This window comes from Meriones unguiculatus, chromosome 9, assembly GCF_030254825.1.
Source record: "Meriones unguiculatus strain TT.TT164.6M chromosome 9, Bangor_MerUng_6.1, whole genome shotgun sequence".
NCBI classification, from domain to species: Eukaryota; Metazoa; Chordata; class Mammalia; order Rodentia; family Muridae; genus Meriones; species Meriones unguiculatus.
Genome location: NC_083357.1, coordinates 96,697,767 through 96,724,533, shown reverse-complemented (window position 1 = coordinate 96,724,533; position 26,767 = coordinate 96,697,767). Strand labels below are relative to the sequence as shown.

Sequence of the window (26,767 nt, the reverse complement as noted above, 5' to 3'; positions counted from 1 at the left end):
TTCTGGCTACTGAGTATACTGTGACCTCAGAGACCACAATGAAAACAAACAAACAACAACAACAACAAACAGTTCCATTTTCTGTGATGAGGCCATCAGACTGTTTCAGAGGGGCCACATAAGTAGTGATGTTTTAGGGTTTACCAGCCACATAAAGATTTCACAGACACGTAACATGCACAGTTGCTTCTCTTTACATCACCTGCAGTTTCATATGATTCATAATACAATGTGGATGTTGCATACTAATAGCTTTGGTATTTTTTATGGGATAATGACAATGAAAACTGTTGATACAGTGTTAGCATCAGTCCATGTTAGTTTCAATCCATGGTTGGTTGGATTCTAGGATGCAGAGACCACACATAGAGAGGGCCAGCTTCTCTCTCTCTCTTCTCTCTCTCTCTCTCTCTCTCTCTCTCTCTCTCTCTCTCCTCTCTCTCTCATAAGTTTTTAAGAATCCTTAAAAAGTAAAAACAAAACAAAACAAAACAAATATTTTCTTATGGGGTCTATGTGTTCCATAAGCTGAAGTGCACTGCTGTGTTCTATGATGATGTATTAAATTAGGGGTTGCTTTTCAGTTTTATAGAAAGCCACATGTTGCAGCTGAAAAGAATAAATATTACTCATGAATAGTTTAAAATCTCACCCCAGGTATGATTGACCAAAGCTTGTAGCTGTCAAGTCTTTATTACCGAACAAGTCAGAACTAGACAAATGCTTACTTTCTCAGTAAAAATCTCTATCTTCTGAATCAGAGGAATGTTAGAAGGCACGTCTCAGACTACAGTAAAATAAGAGGAAAGGGGCGCAGGGCTTCCCCAGCCTCTTTAAGAGAATCTGTTGCTAGTTCAGTAACTCAGGGGAGTTTGGAAAGACCATCTTTCATTGGCACAGATGTTTCTCAGTATGACACATTACACTAAGTATTTAGAAACACTGCAACAAAATTGCGTTCATTGAAGTGAGTGGTTAACTGGGCATTTCCAGACCGCTGTCAGGGAGAGCTTTGTTATTAGATTGTGTGCTGGTTGGTTTTGACCAACTAGACACAACCTGGGCAGATATGAGAAAAGGAAGTCGTAATTTTAAAATGCCTTCATAAAACTGGCCTATTGACAAATTCGTGAGCTGTTGTCTTGAGGAGCGATCGATGTGGGAGGGCCCACATCGCCGTGGACGGTCACCCTGGACAGGTAGCCGTGCGGCCTGTGTAAGAAAGCAGGCTGAGGAAGCCATGAAGGCAAACTGGGCAGCGACACTCCTTCATAGCTGCTGCTTCGGGTCCTCTCTCCAGGCCCCTAACTCCCTTCGGTGATGGAGGATGACTGACGAGTTGTAAGAGGAAATAAACCCATTCTTCCCCGCGTTGCTTTGGTCGTGGTGTTTTATCACAGCATTAGACACCTAACTGGGATAGCTTGTCTTGTCGTTCGGATCCTGCAGTGGATCATGGGCTTGAAAATGGACGATGCCAGCAAGTTCTATTAGGATTCTTTTAAAAGTTGTTTCCAGATTAGTTGGTATAGATCTGAAAGAGCTCGTTCATTTAAATTTTTTTTTAAAATAAATGATGGTATAGGAAGATTTAATTCCCATAAAAACAAATATAAGTTGTCTTGTATGAAAAGCTGTATGCTAAGTTTCACATGTAGCGAGTATTAAGAGTACTTCAAGGGACATCTTCAGACTTCTCTTCAAAGTACAGAACTATTCCCATCTGTTTCCCTCCCCAACCCCGCACTGTGCACTGAGTTATAGAGAATTTGTAAGATTTGCTGAGACAAAAAGTAATTTTGGAGGGAAGTTAGGTCATTGAAATCTATCTGAGATGCAGATTGGAGTCCTCAGCAGCCGGTGTCTTCCTGTGGTTCTCTCATGTTCTATTTGTGGATTACAAATCCTTGCCTCGTACCCTGAGGCTCATTCTTATTTTAGCCACGTCTCTCACCTCCCTGGCCTCTCTAGCAAGATCCCAGTTCATTCGATTAAGTTGAGACCATGGAATTGCGACATTCTTCATGAGGCTAGGGGAAAAGAATTTAGGATCTTGTTTTTCTAGGGTCGGTTTAGTTGGTTATTTAATCCTCTGGGCACCCCCTCATCTGTAAAGTGGAGATGACATTGATTTTGTGTTTTCTGAGCAGTTACAGAGCCTTGTGCAAAGTACCATTTCCCTGCCCGGCACACTGCATGGCCAAGAGCTAGTAGCTGGTGTTATTAGTGGACCTCTCTATCCCAGAGCCAGGGGCAGAGAGCATGCTTGTTTCTGAAGTCAGGCTATGGTCAGAACTTTACCCCTGACAATAGCTCTGGAAATCCCTGCCAGAGGTTCCATGGGTGCTCTGTAGAGGGGTGGCCAATGAGCAGCCCTTTAAAGGGTGGGCCCCCCTTGCATGGGCAGAGGGGAGGAAAGGGCCATCCAGACACAGGAAGCAACTTGAGCTGAGGGTGAGGCAGGAAGTGCTGGTCCTGAGCCAGGCAGAGGTGAACTCTGGCTAGTTTAACACACAGAAAGGCTTACTCTGGAAACCCGCATTGCTCTTTAATAGCCTTGATTCCCAATTTTTCTTAAATTTGATGGCCCTTATGATAATGTTAGGTTCAAGCTTTACTTCTCTACCTGAGTCCTTTACTACTTTAACTTAGAGGCCTTAGTCACTTTAGTTACTACTGTCTAGAGCTTCTTAAATATTGTTAGGTCCTTTTCTTGTTTCTTTTATTTGTTTGTTTATTATTTGAGAGATACAAGTCTCACGTTGCCCAGGTTGGTCTAAACTTGATACTTAGCTGAAGATGCCTGGGAATACTCCATCCTCCTGCCTTAACCTCAAATCTCTTTGAAAACTGTCTCAGCTAATGTCATTAGTGCTTGCATATGGAATACATAGATAGATAGATAGATAGATAGATAGATAGATAGATAGATAGATAGATATAGAATATAAACACATATATATTCTGTTTCTCTAGAAACAGCCTATGTATTTTCATTTTTCTCCCAACTTTATATTGGTTTTAATAAATTTAACATCTTCCATAGTTTAAAGCTCTCAATATTTTTATATTTGCAATTATTACTGTCAGTGTCCAAAGGGTTTTTGTGGGTTCCTTGAATGTTCATTGGGGAATATTCCTATCATAGATCTCCATCGAGATTGACTGACATGTTTGTTGTATTAAGTAAGTTATTTCATTACTTTTTTTTTTTCTAAACTAAGAAAAAGTGACAAGAATAGACTTGGAGTTTTATCAAATATTTTTGAACTACTATATCATTTTCCTCAGAAATATTATGCTTTGACAGCATAGTTATTTGCTTGTAAATACTAGATTAGGAAGTCTCCTTTTTGAAAAGTATTTTTTTAATCTTATGGGATGAATGTCTTGTACATTTGTGTATTTCATATACACAAGCCTGGTGCTCTTGGAGACCAGAAGGGGGTGTTGGTTCAGAGAACTGGAGGTACAGGTGGGTTTGAGCCTCTTTGTGGGTACTGGGAACTGAACCTGAGTCCTCTGCGAAAAGAAGCAAGTGCTTTTTGAATACTGAGCCTTCTCTCAGGATACAGGAAGCCTGTCTTTTTCTATGTGATAGTCTAATTCTCATTGCCTTTTGGTGATCTGTTTTCTAAAAATTATTGTAACATTTGTTACCCATTCTTGAAGTGTTGGAAAACTTTTTAATCTGTTACTTTTTAGTTTTTAAAAATAATTTCTTGTCTGTTCTTCTGGCTATACATATGTTTTTCAGTGATTTGACCTTACCAGTTTTTCTGGTCCATTTAATTCAGTATTGGCAATTTGTATTACTTTCATATTTTTTGCTACTTTCAAAATTACTATAATAAATTTTAAGTTAATGCATAAATTGTTTGTAAGAAATTCTTATCCTTGATGTCATGGCTTTAACTTAAAATTTTTATTACATTGATTTATGTTTGTGTGAATGAGCATGTCAGGGTACCTGTATGGAGGTCAGAGGGCAACTTTTGGGAGCTGCTTCTCTCATAGTACCATGAAGATTCTGGGGACTAAGCTCAGGTCATCAGGCCTGGTGCCTTTGCCCACCGAATGATCTCATTGGCCTAGTTTTATTATTTTATTATTTTCAGATAGCAGATAGTTTAAAGCATGAAGAGGAATAAAAAATAGCTCTCTTTAGTCGGTATTTAGCATATCAATTCAACAGTATCTTAGCCTGTAGGGACTTTGAAGAGACTGCATTTCTCACAAGCCGGAATCCAGTGAAGAAATTTCAGTTCTGAGTCTTCCATTCGATTCTTCCCTGGCCATAACAAGCCCAACAGTCACAACTTCAGAACCCACTTCTGTCCCCATTACTGACCTTCAAACCCGAAGGATTGCCATTCCCACCTGTGTCCACTAATTCCCTTATGAAGATGACTGTTCACTGGATGGAGTTTCTGCGCCGCGCCTCTGGTTTCCATTCATGGAAGTGGTTAACTGTTGTAACTTTTGGCTGAAATCTGGGAGGAAACATTGATATCATTGGATCCCTGCCTAGAATCCTCAGATTCAGAATCCTGACAATGGAGGCACCTGCTGTGGTGAATGGTGGTGTCTCCCAACCTCCCATTTCACATGTTGGAACATATTTCCATTTGCTGTGCCATTAAGATGTGGATCATCTGGGTGGTAATTAAATCATGAGAGCTCCACTTTTGCTAGTAGTTAATGCCATTCTAAAAGAGGCGTAAGGAGAAGAGTGGAGAGACGCTTCCTGAGTAATTTGGTTTGGATGCATTCTGCGGCCATTGGGGAAATGGATTTGAGATGCTACCTATCATTTTACGAAGAAATACTCTCATCACCCTGGTGTTGAATCAAGTGTATAAATTAATATATGTTTAGCTTAATATAACAACCCAGGTGTTGAATATTATTCACGACCTTTTGTTTTGTTTTGTTACGAGGTGGTCTGTTGTTTTAAACAAGGTCCTTTCTGGTCTCTCAGGCTGGCCTTGAACCTGTAATCCTTGGACTTGAACGATCAGGATGACAGGGATGGTCCCAGTGAATGGCTAATGCATGGCCTTGCTCACCAAAGAAGTGCAAAATGCTGGTGCACACAGATTGTGTTTGCTTTAGGCATGCAGAAAATGTTATTATTGCTTCTCATGTAAATTTCTATATTTATTATTTATTGTTTGTTTATTTGTTGAAACAGGATCTGAGGCAACACTGACCTTGAACTCTTGATCCCCCTGCTCCCACTTCCAAACCCTGGAGTTACGTGCATACTTCCCTGTGCTTGGTTTTAAATAGTACTTGAAAATTTCAAAACTTGAAACATAGTGCTCCACTCTGGTCAAGTGGGATTTCGTCTGTAAAGTGTGCTAAGCGGCTCATGATTTTCTTATGTTAGATAATATTAATTTTTCTAAAAGTATTTTAATCGTAATTTTATATGTATTTAGAATAAATGTTTCTAAAAATTAAATATTGTAAATCATTTTTACTGTCTGTATGTCCAGCTTAAAATGAATATGGACTGATGTGGGAATGTCTGCATTGTGACTGATGTGGGAATCTCTGCATAGGACTGCCTAAGGCCTTGCAAGTATCATTAAGTACAGGTGAAGTATAGATGAAAACTTTAAAAGCCATCATGCATCAAATGTGATGATGAAATAAAATCAACTATGAGATAAACTTGCTTGTGACTATCAGGACAGTGCTTTATAAATAGCCTTTAATCCTTAGGTTCATTGTAAGAGCTGTAGGGACTGGATCAAGTTTGATTCTCTGTCTATCTCTGTCTCTCTTCCCACTCTCTTTCCTGACCTCTCTCCCTCTTTCTCCCTGTCCTCTCCTCTTTCTGGGTAGTATAGTTTTAACTAAAACTGGAGTCAAAATGTCCATAAATGGAAAATTCCAGAAGTAATTTTCAGAGTAGCATGAACCATTTTAGGTAGTATGATGAAATCCCATGCTGCCCAGCTCCAGCCTTCCTGGGATGGGAATCATTTTGTTGCCCAGTACCTGCCAGTATACCCATATACCTGCCGCGTATGCTACCTGCCTCTTAGTTTAGCCCTTCTCATTATCAGCTCTTGTCATATTGGCCCGAAATGCAATGTCATGCAACCTTGTTTTACTTGTTGATCCACGGTAGGAGGATAGAGGTACAGTCTGGCAATTTTAGTACAGGAATATTGCGAGAGTTCTATTGTGTTAGTTACTACTGTTATCTTTTCCTTTAACAATTCATAAATTAAATACCATAGGAATGTTTTGGGCAAACAAAACAAAACACAGTATGCACAAGGCCTTCCCCTTCCCAGTTTCAGGCATGCACCAGAGTCTTTGAACATACTCTGTGTGTAAAGGGATGTAGTATGTCAGACTCTTTCATGTTTTGTGTGATGTTGTTATTACCCCATCTCACATATAATAACATTGTAGTGTGTTTGTATTAGCCTTGTTTTTATCTTCCTTCATTAATCAGTTTGGTATTTATAAAACAAACAAACAAACAAATAATCTACAGTCTAGTTAAAGCTGGTTCAGGACAAAACAATTCTCTGCGTTGATATATAAATTTCATGGTCACATTTCCTAGAAAATATCCCTACTTTCAGAATTCTGAAATTGCTAAACATTTTGGTAATTTTTTTCAGGTAGTATATTAAGTCAATCTATTTAGGTAGTAATTTTAAGAAATTTAAAAATTCAAAAGTCATTTTAGTTGTTGATGCTCTGTGGCTTCTCAAAATAAATCTAACAAAGTTAGAAGTTGTCAAATATAACAATATGTGTATATGGACACATGCATGTTTATAAATTCAAATTCTAATACTAAGGAAAATAGTTTTGTTTTTTAATAGAAGGCTCAGGTAGCTGAGGATGTCTTCAAACTTGCTGTATAACTGGGACTCAATTTAGAGTTCTGTTCCTCGTGCATTATGACACCCATATTGGAAAAAAAAAAGTTTCCTTGATAGAAATTTACTGACGCCTGGTATATATTTTCAGCGTCAAAGTCAGACAAAATGGTAGTACTGTTTACAGAAATAAGAAAGCAGAAAAGTGTTTGGACACTGGTGGCACATACAGGAAGCACATCATCACACTTACACGAGAAAGTTGGGTCCCAGTTATTGAAAACTTGGAGTGAGCTTACTAAGCTAGCTGCCCATTCATTACCGCTGGTGTCAGAATGGTTAAGAGGACATCACTGTGGAAATTGAGTGTCTTATGCATCTTCATGAATCTCATTTTATGCGAATGTATATCAGACTGTAAGGTTATGGTTGAATAAACACTGGGCATTGCAGAGTAGGAGTTTAATCACTCACCACATAATCTACCTGTCCACAGAGAAATAAAGATGCCCCACTTGACACTGTCTAGAAACAAAATGTACAAATCACTGAAATGATGTACTAAAAATGTGTTCAAGTGCTATGACTCACGGGCCCTCAGAGGACCTCTTCTGGTAAATTTCCACGTGCATCTCTGTTTTGTTTTTTTCTGTATGGGATGTGTGTTTGTGGCTTAATAAAGGCTGAAATAAATTTTATAGTCCATTTTAGAAAGATAATTGTAACCACTTGGAAAATTGTTCTTGCCTTTCTAATATTAAATTTACTTCTCAGAATCTCTCACATTATTGGATTTCAGCTAACCTCATTCATGTGCTTCTAATGAGCTACCATTTGTTTCTGAGTCATTCTGTAAACTGAGGCCATGTGTACTTTGTTAGTGAGTTACATGCAATTTCCGAACTTTCTTTCATGCCCTTTTGGTAGAACAAGCCTTTGAAATTAGGCTCAGCTACACTGTGGCTTATCAGTATGTATTGACAGTTATCTTGGAGCCGTCTTTCTCATTTTGAGATAGGGTTTCTTGTAGCTCCGGCTTGCCTAAAACACCCCATAGCCGAGGATAACCCTTGTACTAACTGCTGGTATTACAGTGTGCACTACCATTCTGTCTGATTTTTAGAGAGATGATCTCAACTCTGCAGCTATGATCAACTGGCCTCTAAGCTGCTCTGTAGTTCAGGCTGGCCTCAAACTCCATATTCTTCGTTTCCCATCTCCTGAAAGTTGAAATTACGTGCTGAGGTTGTCTGTTTAGATTGGAATAATTTCATTTATTTATGTTGTTCTCAAGAAAATATCTACAAAGTCATAGAAATAGTTTGCTATATGAGGAGGCCATGCTTTTTTTTCCGCCCTAAAAGTGTGTGCTTTGTTCTTCAGAAGTCCCTGTGGGCTATCTGTAGGCTGTTGGGGAGTCTGTCTATATTACTAACCCTTTACCCAGTGTTCACCTTCTCTCCAGCCATCTTTCTGTGTTGTAGTGCAGCACCCTGGAGTAAGTGTTTTCCATCTACAAGATTTCTTAGCAACCAACAAACATCTTTGACCACACAGAGGTTTTTAGATCAATTCATCGTTTTAAGTGGTCACTGTGGAAAAAAAAAAGAGTCTAGTGATCTGTTCAAACGCTATAACCATTTAATTAATTAGGGGAAAAGTTTTGGATCGCTTTTTAACAGCTGGACGAAATTATACCATATCCTGTAGTCTTGAAATAAAAACTGTGAAATAGTTTTTCAGATCTCTTACTGAGAAATAATTTTCAATTGATATTGAATTAATTGCGGGAGTGCCTTCATTCTTAGCATTTCATCATGCTTTCACTGTTATGTCCCTTTTGTTTCATTGTGACTTTCATTGGAACATTGGTCAGCAACACTTAGACATTATATGAGTCTTCCCTGAGTGAGGCTTTGCTCAAATAACAACAACACAGGATTCCATTCCTCATGCATCCATTTAACTGCCAAGCTGTCTGAAGCTACCAGCCATTTTTCCGAATGTGTCTAAGGTGTAAGGGTAGCTCCAGTGAATGCTATGAGAGTTGGGGATGCCCAATGTGTATCCAGGGGTTCAATAAGACATTCAGGGTTGTCTTCTTTTGGTTGGGGAGTACCAGGTCTTGTTTTCGGAGTTAAGAGATTTTGTATTGTGAAGGCTTCATATACTTAGGGGAATAACAGGACAAGGTGATTTCTGAAAATCGTTGAAATATTTCCTTTAGTAGGATAGGTAGTTACTAGTGAGTAGCCCCCAACTGGCAGCCGTAATTAAACTCAGAGTCATAAAAGAAAAGACATCAAGCTGGCAAGGAGACTGTTGGGAAAGACAGCTTCAGAGGTGGCAGGATGGAGAGAGCAATGGAGGATTTGATGAAAACAACACAAAATTTAGTGTGTGTGTATATATATATATATATATATATATATATATATATGAACTCATCAGAGAATGAAAAAATAGATTAAAAAAATAACTGAAACAACTATGCATTTAAATCCATTAATAAAAATATGTCATAAAAATAGTCTTTCCTAAGATTTACAACTAACATAGTCTAAAAATTGAATTAAAAAAAAAAGGACCTATGGCATCTAGGATATGAGAACTTTAAGGCTCTGAATGCATTGTTATGTATGAACTTGTTCACCTGTTGCTTAGATTTTCTATTTAATATGTGGTTGCTGTATGATGATTTAATACTGCATAAACTAGCTAACCAAATACCACACTTACTATGAGGATTATAAAGAATCTATATTGGAAAAAAAAAGACTTCTTTTTATTTTTTAAATTTTATTTATTTTTTATTAATTACAGTTTATATACTTTGTATCCCAGTAGTAGCCCCCTTCCTTTTTCCCTCCTAATCCCACCCTCCCTCTCTCATCTTCTCCCATGTTCCTCCCCAAATCCACTGATTGGGAGGGGTTCTCCTCCCCTTTTCTCTGACCCTAGACTATCAGGTCTCCTCAGGACCTGCTGCATTATCTTCCTCTATGGCCTGGCAAGGCTGCTGCCCCCTCAGGGGAGGTGATCAAAGAGCCAGTCACTGAGTTCATGTCAGAGACAACCCCTGTTCCCCTTACTAGGGTACCCACTTGGCTACTGAGTTGCCATGAGCTACATCTGTGCAGGGGTTCTATGTTATCTCCATGAATGGTCCTTGGTTGGAGTATCAGTCTCAGAAAAGAACTCTGGGCCCAGATTTCTTGGTTCTCTTGTTCTCTTTGTGTTAGTTCCTGTCCCCTCCAGGTCTTTCTATCTCCCGCTTCTTGCATAAGATTCCCTGCACTCTGCCCAAAGTTTGACTATGAGCCTCAGCATCTGCTTTAATACTCTGCTGGGTGTAGTCTTTCAGAGGCCCTTTGTGCTAGGCTCCTGTCCTGTTCCCTGTTTTCTCCCTCTTCCAATGTCCATCCTGTTTGCCTTCTACTTGCTTTGCTTCTTTAGGTGTACAGATTTTAGTATGTTTGTCCTATATTATATGTCTAATAACTACTTATAAGTGAATACATACCATGTGTGTCTTTCTGCCTCGGGGATACCTCACTCATGATGATCTTTTCTAGTTCCCACCATTCGTCTGCAAATTTCATGACTTCCTTGTTTTTAATTGCTGAGTAGTATTCCATTGTGTAACTGTATCTCAGTTTCTGTATCCATTCCTCAGTTGAGGGACACTTGGGTTGTTTCCAGATTTTGGCTCTTACGAATAAAGTTGCTACAAACCCGGTTGAGCAAATGTCCTTGTTGTATACTTGAGCATATTTTGGATATATGCCTAGGAGTGTTAAAGCTGGATCTTGAATAAACACTATTCCTGATTGTCTGAGAAAGCGCCAGATTGATTTCCCAAGTGGTTGTACACGTTTACATTCTCACCAGCAGTGGAGGAGGGTTCCTCTTTCTCCACAACCTCTCCAGCATGTGTTGTCATTTGAGTTTTTGAACTTAGCCATTCTGATGGGTGTAAGGTGAAATCTCAGGGTTGTTTTGATTTGCATCTCCCTGATATCTAAGGATGTTGAGCATTTCTTTTAGTGTGTCTCTGCCATTTGATATTCCTCTATTGAGAATTCTCCGTTTATCTATGTACCCCAGTTTTTAATTGGATTACTTGATTTCTTGCTTTTTAACCTCTTGAGTTCTTTATATATTGTGGATATTAGCCCTCTGTCAGATATAGGGTTGGTGAAGATCCTTTCCCAACCTGTAGGCTGTCAGTTTGTTCTGATGACAGTATTCTTTGCTTTACAGAAGCTTTTTAGTTTCATGAGGTCCCCCCATGTATTGATTGTTGATCTTAGAGCCTGTGCTGTTGGTGTTCTGTTCAGAAAGTTGTCTCCTGTGCCAATGAGTTCAAGACTCTTCCTTACTTTTTCTTCTTAGAGACTTAGTGTATCTGGTTTTATGTTGCGGTCTTAAACAAAGACTTCTTTTATATAATGGTTCTTTTTTAGGATGTTGACCAAATATCTGAAAAGTACATTTTGGCCTGGATTAAAATATATGCATTGAGTTTTGATGCAGCCATTTATTATTCAATATGCAGATATCTAGAGCATTAAACAAAAAGAGTGATGGAAATTTGAGGGTGGTCTAGAGTTTTTTCCTTTCTTTTATGAATAAGTGTGAAGGTAACTTACAGAAGGTCCCAGAACTGATATCCCTTAGAGAACAGAACAAAGCTGGGAGTTGAATTTGCTGGCTCTAGGCGCAGATCTTCAACCACCATTTCAGTGCTTCTGGGTTTAGTGATGCTGATAATCTGTATCATTGTTTTTATCTGATTAGTTCAGCAACTTATAGCACAAGATTTTCCCCAGAAGCAGTACTGGGGCTTAATAAATATGTAGACCTTTCGTAGCCTTTAATAAAAACGTGTGCATTAGCCCACTGTAACTTACGGTTTTGAGATTTGAGTTTGGCACTAATGTATGATAAACAGAAACCTGAATTATCTTCCATATTCTAGCTGGAATGATAAGATTCTTAGCATCAGTATTTGTGGGTCTTTTATGGAAAGGTGAAGGCCTACTAAAGGTTCACCTTATAGTCATGTCTCAGTGTCTACTTGGTGGTAGAAGCTAAAGTAGCCTGTAAGAGAACATTTTGTCAGTTTTTTTTTCTCTCTTCCCTTATGTTTTAAATTTTGTATGTATCATTTGGAGAAAATGGAAAGCTGAGTTGTGATTAGAATTAGCATGCTTAGGTGATGCGGTCACATGAAACCAACAGTCCCCTCTCGGAATTCAACAGTCACATGCAGAGTTACAGAAGGGACACTAGACTGAGCTTTCAGAATGCCATGTCTCCATGTAAACCCTTGCAGATGAAGACCCGAAGTAAAAATGTAGCTTATCCTCATCAAAAACTCACTGAAATCCTCAAAGCAGTTTTTCCATCTTTGAGCATAACTTTTTAGATTCTATATAGGGATGAAATTAGTTCTAAACTCAATATTTTGTATTCAGTTGTGTTTACACAAGATTTCCCTCAAGTCTGCCTATCAATCTCAAGAGCCTTGGACTCCTCAGGCTCCAAAACATGAATTTGAAAGGTTGTAAATTATGGTTCAGAGAGCTCAACTAATTTACCAGACGTGGTGGGGGTGGTGGGGTGGGGATGTTGATTTGAATGCAGAAAACTCTGACTAACAAATTTAAGTGTTTTTCCTTCACAATGGCAATGCACTGTGTGGGTCACTTAAGAAACAGCACAGACCACTCTCCACCTGTCCGGAGCTCTGTGCACGTTTTCACTTTGTTTATTCTGTCATCCTTAGCAGAAGAGGAAGGCAGAAGCATTGGCGGTCTGTGTTATTCTTATTCTGTTATGCTTTCAAGAAGACTGGAAGGTAGTTTTTTTTTTTTGTTTGTTTTGTTTCTTCTGCTGATAAACAGGAACGGTGTGTGAGCGCCTAGGACACAGAGGAAAGTGGGAGTGGTTATCTGCCACAGGTGTTACCTACTTAGTTTCCTTGGAAACGAACAAGATTTACAAATACTGATTTTTAAAGGCTTAGAGGCTTTGTTTCAGCCACCAAAATAATTTCTCCAAAGAGATCAAGTCAAATAATTAAATCCTGAATGATTGCGTTTTGTTTAGAGTAATCTTGCACAATAAGAGGTTCTTTGAAGGCTGGATATAGTTCTGCCATGACTGTAATCTTCCCTGCTTGTCTTTGGCTTCGAAGGCTGGATGTGGCTTTACCATGACTGTAATCTTCCCTGCTTGTGTTTGGCTTCTTTCTTCTCCTCTTCCTACTTCCTTCTGGACATACTTGTCTTTCTCTCTTTTTTCACAACCCCCCTCCCTGTTTCCTCAGTTCCCTTATCCTCTTTATTTCACACTGGATAGACCCTTAAGGCCTTGAACATTTCAGGCAAGCACTGTACCTCTGAGCTGCACCATAGCCCTTGTCTTTATGTTCCGGAGTTGGAGAAAGCGACACCTTGTTTTTTTTGTAGCCATGTGTGGTCTTAATGGCCACTCTGTGGTTTTGTGATTACTGTTCCCAGCACCAGCAAAATGGCCAGCGGTTACAAACAATGGCAAAGATAACTGAAATGTACCTTTGAATTTAGTGATGAACTCTTCTTGTCCATTATATAGATAGCTTTTGGACTCTTTTGAATGCAGGCCCTTTCACAATTATCAATTTAACCAGAAGCTGAGATTTTGTAACTAAAAAGGAAAAATAAAACAAACAAAACCCCCCCCAAAAAAACCTTCACAAGCAAGCTCTAATCATTAGGCGGGAAACAAACAGGAGAGACAGGTATTGTCAAGGATGTTTATAAAAGCTGAGTTTCATCAGACCAAAACAGCGTGTGACATAATGGAAGAGGCCGGGAATCTGGACAGTGAGAGGATCCCAAGAAGGTATGGAAATTACTGGGCTTGTGCTCATGAGGGGAACTATATCCGCTTGACAATAGCAGAACAACACCCTCCTGAAAACAGCCCAGCATTCCCAGATCCTTCTGGAATGACATCTGAGGCTGGGGAGACATTGCTTAACATCCAGTGTCAAAAATGGCAGCTGCAGGAACTGAGAAGAGTATAGGTTGTGTGGGCAACTGGCAGTTTGTGATGTGACTTATCAACATTTCCCTTTAAAATTACACAGCACTGGAATTTTCTCTAAATCAAAAATTCACTCATCTCGGATGACAGCACCCAAGACTCAATGGATACAGACTTCTTATCATAGACCTGCTGAATTTCTATCCTGAAGTCCCATGTGGGGTTTAAAATCATATCTCAAGAAAGACCTGGATCTGTAAAGGAAGGAAATGAACTGATTTTTTTTTTTTGTTCTACTCAGAGATTTGAAGACTGTGAACTTTGCAGTTGAGAGGATATATGATTAGAGTATACAAAGTGCAGCTTTTATTATCAAAGCTCAGAAATCTATATTGGAATCAAGTTTGCCTATGGAAATTCAAAGCCAGTATAAAAAAAAGTGAGAGAAACAGTAAGTCTGAGCAGAAGTGGAGCAGGCAACTTCTGAGAAGCATCTGACTTGGAAAATACCTAATTTCACAACTCATTAATAGTAAAAGATGGATCTGGAGTGTGTGGCTGTGGGAAACAAACAGTCACTGAGAAATTCCTGTGTGCCAGACATTGTTTGTGGGGACTCTCTGCCGAGTCAGCCCTCTTCCTGCTACATGAAGTGTGTGGCTAGCAAATAAAATGGGTGTGTATTCTGTGACTCGTTTGGGGAAATGTAGAGTGTCATGGAAGCCCAACTGTGAAAGTCCCATCCATCATTTATTTTGCACACGTGCACATATGGGTTTTAAAATCAAGTAGAATCATCTCTAAAAACCTGCAGATGATAATCTTTCTTTTTCCTTTTAATAAAATCACTGTCCTCTGCTTTCTCAGTTTCCCAGAAATAAGATTAAGGTATAGCTAATTTGGATGCATGACTAAGATTATAAACTTTTTTTCTCCTGTCTGTGCTTGTTTTTCTCTCTGTATGCACGTGCATGCGAGGGACAGGTGTTTATGAGTATAGTAGACAAATCCCAAAGATAGGTGTATACCATATTTAAAATGACGCATTCAGAATTGCTACATAAATACTTACATGCATACTTGAATAACTTAAGTACAATATCATCTACTTGTCATCTAGCCATTTTTTTTTATTGTTTTATATTAGTGTGTGTCAAGCAAGCTCTGAAAGCTTTGTGGAAAGCAGTCATCTCTCAAGTGTGAGTGACTTTTCAGTTGTTCAGTGACGTACAGGTTAAAATAAAAAAAGGCTAATTGGTACTCAAATAAGAGCTGTGTTCACTAAATTTGCATTATTTTGTTATATTGATTATAGCCTTATATTCTCTTTATATGTATACATGTGTACATACACATATATAATATCTACTTATGCAATTTTTGTCAATTCTTTACTTTTGTGTAAATCCCTAGAATCAACACTGAAATATCTTCTATACTGTAATATAGGCTAATGTTATGTTACTCACAATTTATAGCTATTGTGATTGCTTAGAATTTAGTGTGTTTTTTTATCAAGTAGAACCGTGTTGCCCCATCTGTAAGTTAGACATTTCATCTCTTCCTCTTTTATCTGAAGTACTACATTCAGACTGTCAGCTTCTTAGAACTAGAGTTTAGATAAAATAATTGAGCTTCAAAAAAAAAATGATGGGGGCTGGAGAGATGGCTCAGTGGTTAAGAGCACTGTCTGTTCTTCCAAAGGACCTAAGTTCAATTCCCAGCACCCCTATGGCAGCTCACAACTGTCTGTAACTCCAGTTCCAAGTAATCTGACACCCTCACACCAATTTACATAAAATAAAATTAAATATATATATATATATTAAAAAGAATGAACTTGTGCCTAAACTTCTGGGTGAAGCTTTGCGACACTATTCAGCACACTTGAGGACAATATATTTTTCCATTCAGAAACAGCCGTTTCAGTATTGCTGCCTCTAAGATTATTTTTCTGCTCCATTTACCCACTAATATTTTGTTTCCATTCATGTGTGGATAGATATTTGGGTTGTTTCCATCTTTTGCCCATTGTGAAGTAGGCAGCTTGTGAATGTTTGTGTACAAGTTTTGTGTGAACACCTCTCTTCAGTTATTTTGGGTCTATCCTAAGCAGAGAGAGTGCTGCATCTTGTGATATTTCTATGCTTATGCTCTTGAGTAGCTGTCATTCTGGTTTCTTGAGGGGTTCTTCCATTTTCATTTACAGCAGCAGTCTGTGGAAGGTTCTAGTTTTTCCACTTTCTTGTCAATGCTGTTTCATCGTTACCCGCTTTCTCTTTTGATTATAGCCATTCCAGGGGTTATAAGTAACATCTCATTAGTTTTGATTTGCATCATCCTAATAACCATTTATGTCCATCTTTTTCTTCATGTGCTTGTGAGATCTGTGCGTATCTTCTAGGGATAATTGTCTATGTAAGGCCTTTGCTTTCCCTTGGGTTGTTTGCCTGTTGTTGCTTAGTTGGAGAGAGGTTCTTGATGCATTTTCAGGAGTAAGCCCTATCAAAGATAGGGTTTTGAAATACTTTCTTTTATTCTGTAGGTTACTCGATTGCTGGTATGCTCTTCTTTGCAGACGTTAATTTTGATGAAACCTAATTCATCTTTATTTCCAGTGAGCTGATTTGTTTTAGAGAAGTTTCTAATTTACTGCAGAGTAAAGGGAAGTATATGGAAAGTTCTTGTATTTCTTGTCCACATATATGCATAGATTTAGCTGCTGTCAGCATCCTCCACCAGAACTGTATTCACTGTATTCAGTGAGCATGCATCAGCATATCCTTATCATACCAACCATTTGAGTCTTGGTGTTGTGCTTCCCATGACTTTAGACAAATTTAGGTTACAATATATCCACTGTTAGCGTTAGTATCATACAGAACACTTTTCTTGCCTCAAGAAAAGTTTGCATTCTCTCCACCTATTTCTTCTTTACTCTGCACTGGCTCTCTGGGAACCATTCATCTATTTACATTTGCATTCATCATTGTCAAAACTTGGAAATAATCCAAGCCAAATGTGTTATATGAATGCATAAATAAACTTTGAACAGGTAGATAACGAAGTTTCAGTAAAAAAAAGAAAAAAGTGGCTGTCAATCTGATGAGACATGGAGGAAACTTGCATCCCTATTTCTTAGTGAAAATGGTGGTCTAGCTCGCTGTGTGATCCTCTGCAAAGGCCACATTGCAAACACAGTGGAAGTATCATGTCACTATTTTTTTTTGTTCTTAGTTGTGGACTGGGTTTCATATAAAAAAAAAAAAAAAAAACCTGCCAGATTGAGGTCATGAACATGAATTCCCTAAAATTTTGGACAAGAATTTTGTCTTAGTTTTTACACTTAGGCTTTTGTTCTGTTTTGATGGAATCTGTAAAAATAGTTCAAGATAAGTACCTGCCATCATGCTCCTACTTATGAAAATCCATCTTCCCCAACAGCATTGGTTAAAAAGACTATTCTTGGGCTGTAGGTGCTACATGGAGGCCCTGGATTCAGTCTTCTACAGTTAAACGTGAGATGAGGCTAAAGGAATCTCAAACTAACTATTCTTTTTTTCTTTCTGGTTAGCTTGACAGTTTGTACAAAAGTCTGTTGACTGTCAACACTTGATATTACTACTAGTTTCTGGTCCACTGGTGTGTATCTTCATTTTAGCACCACACACTCTTATTTGTCAGTTCTTCCTTCTAAGTTATTTATTTATGGTTTGTTTGTTTGTTTTAAAGATAGGGTCTTATAGCCCTGAATTCCTGTGGCCAGGCAGGTCTTGAACTCATCACCTGCCTGTTTGCTGTCCAGACTGTGCCACTACACTGATCTCTTAACAGATTTGAAACTAGTTAACTTGAACTTTCTTTAGTTTTTATTTTTGATGATAATTTTGGCTTTCCTGGATCTCTTGTAACTCCATATAAATTTGAGGATTAGCTTCCCCCTCCTATACCTTTCCATCTCCCCCCTTCCTAGAAGCTGGTCTTACAGGCAGCCACCTCTTGAGCATGCCAGTTTCTAAAGATTAATAAACTGGGCTTCTGGTATGATTGCACTGAATCTGTAGCTCAGTTTAGGGGATATTGACATTTACAATATTAAGTCACCCAATCCAATAATATGCTTGGTTTTGTTTTGTTTTTACTTACACAAATCTTAGTTTCTTTTAATCATATTTTATATTTGTCAGGGAACAAAATTTGTAGTTTCTTTGGTGAGTGTATATCTGCTGTTTTTCGAGGTTATTGTTAATAGCTATTTTCTTCATTTTATTTTTGGACAATTGCTGTAAGTATATGGAAATACAGTTTTCTTGTTTATATTGACCATGTATTTAGAAACCTTGCTAAATTCACTTATCAGCTGGAAGTAAAATGTCTGTTCAATTCCTTAACATTTTTGTTTACAGGCCCATATTATCAACAGCAGTTTTACTTTTTCCTGTCCAATCCAATGACCAATGACCTCACTAGAGTTTCCAGTACACTGATAAACTGAGTGGTAGAAACAAGTATCCCTTTGTTTTCCTTCTTCCCTGGTGAGGAGAGAGCATGCGTCTTTTGTCATTCACTGCAATAGTAGGTGTGTTTGTAGATTTTTAGTTCCTGTTGTAAATTTTCTTTCCCATTTCTATTGTAAAGAGAGTGGCTTTATGAAGAAAGTCTCGAATCTTGTTAAATATTATTATTGCATCTCTTCATATGAAAAGGTGTTCGCTGATTCTTTTTCAGATGTTAAACCAACCTTGCATTGTTCGGATAAGTCACACATGATCATAGCACACAATTATTTTTATATGTTGCTGAGTTTAGTATGTGGGGCAATTTGTTTATGATTTTAGAATAGTTTTTGTTCACATTCATAAGAGAACTGGTTTTCTGGTGATGTCTTTGTCCTGATTTCCTTCCTAGAAAGGGAAACTCAATTGGTTGGCCTGTGGGCAGGTCTACAGGGCATTTTATAGATTCCTAATTGGTGCAGGAGGGCCCAGTATAAGGGGGCGCAGTGCCATTCCTGGGCAAAAAGCATCTCTGGGATATATAAGAATAGTAGCTGAGGGGCTGGAGAGATGGCTCAGAGGTTAAGAGCACTGATTGCTCTTCCTAAAGGTCCTGAGTTCAATCCCCAGCAACCACATGGTGGCTCCCAGCCATCTATAATGAGGTCTCGTGCATACATAATAAAAAAATTAAAAATTAAAAAAGGAATGGTAGCTGAGTGTGAGCCTGGAAGCAAGGCAGTAGGCAGCATGCCTCCATGCTTGTGCTTCAGTTCCTGCCTCTAGGTTTCTTCCTTGGCTTCCCTCGATGATGGGCTGTTACTTGGAAGCAGAAGAAGAAATCACCTGTGTTCTCTGCACGTTGCTTTTGGTCATGGTTGTATCCCAGCAGTAGAGAAACAAATGAGAGCAACTGTGATTCCTCAGGAGTGGTTTTGACATTTCATTGTGTTTTTGCATTCATGATCTACTATCGTCATCATCAACGCTCTTAGAAGTAAGAAACGTTGAATTAATGTTGCCATCTTCATATGCCAGAAAACAAATTTGGGTATTGAAAAAAATATCGTTCTTAGAGATCTTTTTCTGGTGGCAGAAAACATCTTCTCTCTTTAAAATGGCAACCCTGTGCTCTTTTGCAAATCAGTTTTGCACATTGAGGTACTGTCTGGACACATATGATTTCTTAATGACCCTTTTGTTCTTTTGTCCTTTGGTATGCCTGAGTTGAAAGATGGCAGTAAGCATTTTCTTTTTAACCAATGTAGTTGTTTCTATGGTTTACTAAATGCCTTCAAGAATGGTCCTTATTATTAGCAGATTTGCTAAGTAGTAAGAATTGGATGATAATATTTGGGCTCAGCTCAGCATGTACCTTTCATGAAATTTCATCAGACACATTTCATAGGGTGATGCTGAAAGAGTAGAGGGCTATGCTTTTTGATCTCTGGTTTGTTGGTTACCAGTCCTTCCTCCAATCACTTACTTACCCATGTCAAATTTCTGGAGATTAGAGACTACTAGTAAAATCTCCTGTGGGCCATGTCCCTCATCAGTGCAGTCTTCTCTAAGGATGCCCTTGAGTACCATAACTCATGGCTCCATCTTTCTTTGCTAATCAACTTTTTGTGTATTGATTGGGCTTTATTGATAGCCCGCTTCTGGTTATCTTTCCAAAATGAACCAAGGAACACCATGTAAATTATGTATTAGTGTCTTAGTCTTTGGAGATAGTCTCTGACTGAAGAACTTGGTACTTTCTCTGCTTTAATATTAACCACCCCCAACGAGGTTTCAGGAACTTTGATGTGACTTGGCATCACCTGCTTAAATGGTGGCACAACTCATCTGTCCTGCAACACTGAAAACTCCTTTGGAGCAGGGAGCAACTCATTCTGTGTTATCCCAGTATCAGGCACATATATCAGGCATATAATTGGGCCCCAGATATTATGATCACACCTCAGTCTGTGTTACTCTAGTATCAGACACACACATTAGCATATAATTGGAGCCCAGGTATTACGCTGAATAAATGTTGAGTCTTTAGCGCATAGTATGCGGCTAAAGCCACCTCTGGTATCATGAGTCTGGTGAAGCAGAAGGCTCTGTACTTTGACAGTCTACCCCAGTCTCATTGTGCCTGATGGGTATCAGCTACTTTCATGGGTGAGACAGTCTTCAAGAGTGTGTGTTTTAAAGCCTTTCTGCTGCCTTGTCTCTGACTTACACAACGCTCTCTTGTCTCTGACCTGTCTCTGACCTACACGGCTTCTGAAAGAGACCCAGGGTTGACTCAGTCACATGCCCATACTGGTGGCTGAGGTTTCTCATCCATGCGCTTCTGTTGTCAGAAATCATGGAGTTATTGCAGCTTGTCTGAAACTGGCTCCTTGGGTTGTGCATTCTTTTCTCTGTTCAGCAGGATGCATTGTCACAGTGAACTCTTGTTCTCAGAGTCCTGGTACAGTGACCCTCATCCTCAGTGACACATGATTAAAAAGTTTCTAGACAGCAACACATGTTTGGAAGCTACAGAAGAAAGGCTAAGACTTCCAAACAAAAATGCTAACTGATGGTCATAAGTCTCCTTCAAAATGAAAATATTAGTGGTTGGGGAAGAATCTTTCAAACAAAAATTGTTTTCCGAAATCTTAAGCCATCATTTCACACTAACACGAGACACTTAAAACTATATCTTTATGGAATCATCTGTATAATTATGCATAAAGATCTCAACCAGCATGAAAGTAAAATTTTATTAATTTCCTGCAGTTTTAACTTTTTGGAGATAATCATATGCTTAAGTTAAGGGTTAGGAAAATTCTAATCCAATAATTACACTTTTGCTCAGAAGACTCATTGTATTTTAAATTTTTTAGTGTTTTGCTGACAGCATACACCAGAATTGCTTAGAAAATGTAGTAAAATCCCAGAGAACTAAGTCAGAATCTCTGAAGATAGTGCCAGGCAGGCATTTGACATTTTTATCAGGGTCTCCTTTAGATTTGGCAGAGTTTAATGCACTGGCCCTCAGCTCAGTCCGGGACTGGGAAGGTCTGAGCTGAGGCCCTGTAGTCACCTTCAGAGCATTTCTAAGACCTCTGTACAGATGTTTCCATTTGGAAATGGGAGAGATCTCAACAGTAGTAGCCTCGAGGAGGTGTGGCTGCTCTTTAAGTCAGTTGGTGTCACGGGTGCTGTGTAGCAAGTGCTTATGGGCTGGTGTGAGCAGGACACCAGTGGGTGTGCTGGTGGTGGTGCTGGTCCTCAGCACTGCTGTGGAATTTACCTGCAGAGGGAATTCCGCACCATTTTTTATTGGATTGTTTTGTGTGTGTGTGTGTGTGTGTGTGTGTCCTGCTGTATCATTTTTATTCCTTTGAGACAGTTCCCCGCTTTCCCCTCCCCGGGGGGGATCACATTTTTTAACTGGTCTGGTTTGCCAGCAAGCCCCTGTGCTCCTCTTTCCTCTGCTTTCCCTCCCCCATGCCTGCAGGTGGCCATCCCTGACCTTTGATCTTGGTGCTAGGGTTGCAGATTCAGGTCTTCATGCTTCCACAGCAAGCACTCTTACCCACTGAGTAATCTTCCCATCTCCCAGACTATGCGTTTTATGTTTGCCTCGAGACATAACTTTATGTGACCCTTGGGAAAAATCATACGATAACTCCAGGTACATAGAATTCTTTCGTGAAATGCTTTGAAAGAACTGACAGTTAGAATGTTAGTTTCTGTCCTCCCCCCTACCTCGTGTGTGTGTGTGTGTGTGTGTGTGTGTGTTTCTTTCTCTATTATGTTTTATTTAGCCTTTTTTTTTTCTTCTGTGGTGTTTGGATCTTACTCTGGGAACCTGTTGCCTAGGCTTCCGGCCTTACTTTTCCCTTTTCTCTTGATGCTTTAATTAGTCATGGTATATATAGTCTATTATTTTGGGCCAATAACTACCACATTGTTTAACATTAATCTTAAAAATAAAATAAAAAGGCTTTCAAGGAACAGTACTGGAAAGCCTTGATAGCCCTTTGCTGAATGTTTTCATGAGCACATTGACTCTCCAGAAAGAGAACAAAGTTCTCATCCCCTGTTTTTCTGGCTCTTTGTATCATTGGCTCAGAGAGTTTTATTGTTTGATGGAGTAGATAAAATTCCTCTGATATTTCCTACTTAGTCTAAATTTGGACTACATGTAGAGTGGGGTTTTTTTGGAGGGGAGTAGTTATTGTTTCCTAGACCATATATTTAAACACCACCCTAAAGCATACACAGAACACTGTTTCTTGTGTCTAAGAATAATGTGTTTACAGAGCAGCGGGTTGGGTTTCATTGACATCTTTGTAGCCAAGCACCTACCAATGTTCCCATAAGCCAGTCAGTAAGTTCTTGATATTTGTGTTGTGGTTAAAACACACACACACACACACACACACACACACACCATATCTATTTTAAAAAATGATGAGAAGAGCTTGATTTTGAAAAAGATTATTTTTGAGACAAAGTCTTACATAGTCAGAGCTGGCCTTGCACTCTGAACTCACTGCTTAGTCAAAGATGATTTTCTGATCCTACTGCTTCTGCCTTCTAAATGCAGGGTTATAGGTGTGTGCTCAGGTTTACACTGTATTGGGCAGGTGGCTGTGGAAGTATAAGAAAATGAACTAAGCAGGAGCCTGCAAACAGCTTTTCTCTGTGGTTTTTGTGTAAGTTCTGGTTTGGGTGCCTGTACTGTCTTCCCTTCCTGATGGACTGTGACCTGAAAGTATAATCCAAATAAACCCTTCTTTTCTAAATTTTGTTTTTGTACACATGATTTTATCATTAGCAACAGAAAGAAAACTAGAACATTTAGTATCCTAAACATTAGTTAGTGAATTGAGTCTAAATTATTAGTGAATTTCACATATTTGTTCCATGTGAAAAAGAAGGGTTTTTTTGTTTGTTTGTTTGTTTTCCATGTTGCCATTTTAGGATCTGCTCATGTTCATGATTTTCTCCATTCCCCCATTATCACTCTCTCTCACCTGCCTGCATTTTCTCTTCTAATGACGTCAACTCTAAAACTCTCCTGCCTGGTTCAGATGCCACCACCTCTAAGAAGCTGTCAAAGTTGGGAAAGGATGAGGATGAGGAGGTACATGGTAGATGGTGGAGAAGTTAGGGGGAGGCTCTTCCCACACTAGGGAAAGCCTCTAGGTACAGGCTTTTGTATATAAAAATGCATCCAGTTGATTCTTGTTGAAATGAGTTCAAGTGGGTTTATGCAAATTGCTATTACTCCCTAGGAGACCCTTAACAGAAGGCATGCGCACTCTGGAGGGGAAGCCTCTGAAGCTAGAGCAGTTGAATGCTCTGTGTATACCTGTGTACTTTGCCCAAACATCTTAGTGTCATAACGTAGGCAGTGATAAACCTTTTCCCTTTAAGTTACTGGTCTTCATGGTGTAGTTTTACATTGGGTCACATTATGGAAGTAATCTTTCTTTTCTTTGTAGGTACTTGTCATAGTTTGCTTTTCTTTATTTAAAAATAATAATTCTATTGTGCTCTTAGTTCATTTCTTTCTCTAAGCACCAACCTAACAGTCGCCTGAAGGTCTGTTAGTGTTGTCTCCACCCCTCCACCCCAGGCTTTGTTTGCTTAATCATGGAAAAGGAAAACTCCTTTCCTTCTTTTGAAGTTGGGTTCTGTGCTTGCAGAAGGGCCAGTTAAATCACCAGCGATAAAAGTTTTACTGACAACCTTGGATGTTCCCTGACCCTTTGCCAGAAATAGCAAACTGGATATTCATCTTGGACAGAAACATGCACACATTCATATTCACTCAAGAGATCTTGTATTTGGTTGTTCTTCAGGAGCGACATTCACCTCACAGTGTGGGGTCTGTAGTGTGGAGGGTTAGCAGTTCCCTAGGGTTGGAAGCAAAAGGGTTTGGGGAGGAAGGAAGTTTGTGCCAGATGAATAGAGAATATTGTGTTTTCTCTTTATTGGCAAACTGTTTAAATTAATATGTAAAAATATTCCCTACATACTGATAACACAGTGTAATTTCCTTAAGATTAGGTTTTTAGCTTACTCACATCTTTGGCCAAGCTGGAAATAATTTTACTTTGGAAAGAGAACAGCCTATGAATATGTGAATGAATGTATGTTATAACAACATATGCAAGATGTTTTTGTCCACATGAATTTGCTTTTGAAGAAACAGATTGACAACATACTGCTTGAGTAAAAACCTGTTACTTTCTCAGCCTTAACTCATTTGCAAGATTTCAGGTATGTCTAGACATTTTTAATTTTCAGGCTGACTCACCGATGGTGCTGGGAATGAGATGCTGTAGTCTATCCAGCTGAAATTGGTCATTTTAATAATTAAGAGGACTCGCTTTATGACAGTGTCTGGCAGGAGCGGAGAAAAGGAACTGGTTGCTGTGAAGGGGCGCAGGAGGCCTTTCATGTCCTCATTGTCATGTTGTGCAACCATTACCATCACTTCTCTCCCATCTCTCTTTCGTCTTGTAAAACTGAAGCTCTGCAGCTATTTAACCAGGAACTCTTTCTTCCCCCCAGCTCCTGCTGACCACCTTTCTACTTTCGTTGCTGTGGGTTTTTACCATTCTAGACTCTTTCATTAAGAAAGATGTGTGTGAAGTTGTGTGAGTTTATGGGCACCCCATGTTTGCAGAAGCCTACAGAGACCACAGAGGCATTCGATTCTCCAGAACTGAAGTTACAGCCAGTTGTGGGCTGCCCAGAGGATGCTGGGAAACAAACTTGGCTCCTCTGTAGGAGTGTGCTTAACTAGGCCATGTCCCTAGCTCTAAACGTCTTTCTTTAATGAACATGTACAGAGGATGTTTTCTTCACCTTTCTTCTCTACCGTTTAAGGTAATTTAATGTCCAGTAGTTTACACACAGGGACGGCTGGGTGTGATAGCATCTGTACCTAGGGGGTAAGGAAGGAGAATGACATGGTAGAGCTTGCTTGTGCTTACATAGCTAGATGTTGCAAAAAAAAAAAAAAGAAAAAGAAAGAAAGAAAGAAAGAAAGAAAGAAAGAAAGAAAGAAAAAGAAAGGGTTTTATAATCTCAGAAACTTATTTCCAGTGGAGGTTGATTGGGTGATTTTTGTGAAGAAAGAAATGATTAGTGGGAAAACATCAATTTAGGGGTACCCTCATGATTTCCAGACTGTAAATGTTTTAATTTAACTGAGGAATGCAGAGCTATTTGGCATCATTAATCAGTGCATTGAAATCATCACTCGGAATGATTCTGCTTCATTTATTTTGTGTCAGAATGCTTTCCACACAATAATAGAGAATAAAAGTACATCATTAATTACAGATGAGAGGCTCACGTGTGTAAGCATATGTGTTTCCACTGTAAAACAATGAGAAGAATTTAACATAATTCTTACAAAAGAGATGGTTTAATTAAATAATAGTATTATACTCACTGTGATTTGCAATCATACCCTCTAACAGTTTTGAGGAATACTTAACCAAGTTTGATGAAACAGTGCCCAGCTGATACCATCTACCTGCAGATGAAAAGGTGTTTTATTAGTATGGCTCTCTGTCTTTTGGGTTGACAGTTGCCATGTTTTAGAGAAGAATGAGGTGGTTCTGATATGGATCACTTTGCAGACCGGCACTGAAATGTATGATAAGGGAGATGCTTGTAGAGAGGTAGGATTTCACAATTAGTGTTTTCTTTTGGTTCTTCCCCATCAGAGTAGACCCTTCTTAGATCTGATAAACATATTCATTGAAGTATCAGGGTACAGAATCAGTGTGTAGAAACTGCCAGTTTTCCTAGATACCAATAATGAATTTCCTGGGAATAGTCAGGAAAAGAGTCCATTAACAGTTGCATATGTTAAACAAACAAACAAACAAACAAACAACCACAACAAAACACCCAAATGTTGTACACTTAAGGTTAGCCAAATATGTTAAAGGCCAGTGTGATGGAAAAAAATAACAAAATGAATTTTAAAAAAGGAGAAGAATAGAAGATGGAAAGCCCATATTGATGAATTGGCAGAATTAATACTGTCAAAATGGTTGTATAACTAAAATGACATATATAACTCTCAAATTTTCTGTTTTTCACAAAAATATAAACAAATATAAAAAAAGCTATATAGAAACAGAAAAATAGCCTTAGGTAGCCAAAGCCATCCTGAGCAAATGTAGCGAAAATGGAATTATCATAATACCTGACTTTAAACTCTACCATAAAGCCATAGTAACAAAATACTAGTTCAGGTACCAAACCAGATGAAAACACATTATCCAGGAAAAAGCCCACCTAGCCATAGTCATTTGGTGCGTGACAAAGGGACCAGAAACATACATAGGAGAAAGGACTCTCCAAGAA

General features: G+C 38.8%; 1 protein-coding gene across 4 annotated transcripts in view; it reads left to right on the top strand.

Moving 5' to 3' along the window:
* Positions 1 to 26,767, top strand: part of Klf12 (KLF transcription factor 12) — a 605,156-nt gene that overhangs the window by 197,912 nt on the left and 380,477 nt on the right. The gene's annotated exons all lie outside the window — the stretch shown is intronic.